The sequence below is a fragment of the Myotis davidii genome, unplaced genomic scaffold (genome assembly GCF_000327345.1).
Source record: "Myotis davidii unplaced genomic scaffold, ASM32734v1 scaffold461, whole genome shotgun sequence".
NCBI lineage: Eukaryota > Metazoa > Chordata > Mammalia > Chiroptera > Vespertilionidae > Myotis > Myotis davidii.
The window spans coordinates 2,265,343-2,265,925 of NW_006295825.1; the positions used below are offsets into that span (position 1 = coordinate 2,265,343).

At 52.3% G+C, this 583-nt stretch overlaps 1 protein-coding gene across 3 annotated transcripts in view; it reads right to left on the reverse strand.

Annotated features, from left to right (window-relative positions):
• The window catches only part of ZNF609 (zinc finger protein 609), a 177,389-nt gene that overhangs the window by 21,852 nt on the left and 154,954 nt on the right, over window positions 1-583 (reverse strand). The gene's annotated exons all lie outside the window — the stretch shown is intronic.

Sequence of the window (583 nt, forward strand, 5' to 3'; positions counted from 1 at the left end):
ACCCCCCGAGGGGTCCCAGACTGCGAGAGAGCACAGGCCGGGCTGAGGGACCCCTTCTCCCCCATGAGTGCACAAATTTTTGTGCACCAGGCCTCTAGTCTAATCTAATAATAGACAAATAGGGTAATTAACCGTACCTCCGCTAACTTCCCATTGGCTAATGAGGGCAATATGCAAATTAACTGCCAACCAAGATGGCGGCAGGCAGCCACACAGCTGAAGCGAGCAGGAGGTTTGCTTGCTCCAGTGAAGGAGGAAGCCAAGGTTCCCCACCTGTCACAGCCTGGCTCTGAGCTCCTGAGGCAACAGTTCCAAAAGCAACAATGTTTCAATTATAGAAGCCAAACAAATCCCAGATACCTGCTTTCAGCCAGCCGTGGCCTCAAAGCTGGAGCCGGGCCTCAGAGCTGGAGCCGGCTCTCGGCTCCAGGGACAGATATAGAAGGTAAATGAATCCTAGAATAAAAATAAAAATAAAAAAAGGAGAGGCTGGGAGTTTCCGTTGCTGGAGGGGTTTGGTCAGCCTCAAAATGGCCCTCAGCCCCTCAACCAGACTGGCCAGGCAAACAAGGAGGGAAATCCC